Consider the following 1,571-nt stretch of genomic DNA (forward strand, 5'->3'; position numbering starts at 1 on the left):
TGTGTGTGTGTGTGTGTGTGCGCGCGTGTGTGTAGTGTTTTGTGATATGTGAGTGTGTGCATGCATATGCACTAACGTGTATGTATGTGTATGTGTGTGTCTGTGTCTGTGTCTGTATGTGTCTGTGTTTCTGTCTGTCTGTCTACACGTGTATCTGAGTGCATGGTGAATTTGGTACTATTGTGTAGGTAGAACAACTGCAACGATAAAACATCCAACAACAAAAACACAGAAACGACAATTACAATATCTTTAACAACAACAAAAAAGCAGATACAACAATTACCATAACTTGAACAACAACGCTGAACCAGACATTGGTCCCCTGCCAATTTGTGTTCTCTGTCTGCTGGAAAAAGAAAGGAAATGGAAATTGCTTGTAAATTGCACATGTAAAGTAAGTCAATTTTTTAAGCAATAAAAAGCATCAGGTCATAGCGAGGAAAGCATACCGACGCCAGGACTTCTACTATCCACCCCCCCCCCTCCAGTGTTTACGTACGCACATGTCCTTGCACATACGCAGAATGGTTTTTGGTTCGATTTTTTTTCAGTCGAACATCTACGAAGATGCAGCTTTCCGACCAACAGATGTTCTTTTTTCATGACATGCATGACTTAATTGTTTTCTCCTTTTTTCACAGGCTGTGCTTTTATGTTCTCTTTCCTCAACAGATGTTGTGCAGCTGGTGTGTTTCTCAGATCGACAGAATTTCTTTTCATACCCGTTTTGCCACGCGATGTTGTTGTTGTTGTTGTTGTTGTTGTTGTTTTGCTTTTATGTCTCTTTTGTACAAACCCAGAAGGTTCCCTCAAAACTGTTGAACAGTGAACCAAAGGCGCGTGTAATTTGTACCCAAACTTGCATAGCACAAAAAGATAACAATATAATGATAATGACACATTTGTTGTGATTCGAGGCAAAGGGCCACAGCAATCTACGTGTCATTGTCACAGATTCAATGAAAGTCAACATTGTTTCTTTATAATTTCAAAAGATAGCACTCCATCGTCAGGGTGTAGAATTCCGACGTTTACTTTTTCCCCTTATTCGAAGGGTGATATTTAAACTTTGCAATTCTCTTATAAGTACCAGGACAAAGCCCTTTGGTTTACTATCAACGCTATGAGCTTTTGGGAAACTCTATTTTTGAATACGAGCAAGATTTGCCATTTGAGAACAGGATTTGTTTGGTGCAAAGAGGATAAATGACACAGATGCTTGCTCGCCAAATTACGATTTTTCTTGGAAAGGGTATTTGGATTAAAAGTGTGCTTTAGAGGTTAAAATGTGGCTTTCGAGGGTTTCAATAATTAATAATGGCAATGTTACATATGAATCACACATGCCCACTTGACGTTCTGGTTTTTTCCGAGCTGTTGAACCAGCACTTCTCGTGCTCTGCTCCTCTCTCAGCCCAAACGGCCTTAGTCTCTGTGGCTAGCTGTGCTCGTTGTACAGTCGGCCTTTCGTATCAGTAGATTGTGATTCAATGTAAGGAAACGACCCTGACCAACTTCACGCCATCCCCCCTGAGCTAAAACAAAATTGTGTAGACCTCGGGAAAATG

At 40.5% G+C, this 1,571-nt stretch overlaps 1 protein-coding gene across 13 annotated transcripts in view; it reads left to right on the top strand.

The window, feature by feature from the left end:
* The window catches only part of LOC101849468 (tyrosine-protein phosphatase Lar), a 178,687-nt gene that overhangs the window by 174,182 nt on the left and 2,934 nt on the right, over positions 1 to 1,571 (top strand). The gene's annotated exons all lie outside the window — the stretch shown is intronic.

Source organism: Aplysia californica, unplaced genomic scaffold (assembly GCF_000002075.1).
Source record: "Aplysia californica isolate F4 #8 unplaced genomic scaffold, AplCal3.0 scaffold00253, whole genome shotgun sequence".
In the NCBI taxonomy this organism is placed as follows: Eukaryota; Metazoa; Mollusca; class Gastropoda; order Aplysiida; family Aplysiidae; genus Aplysia; species Aplysia californica.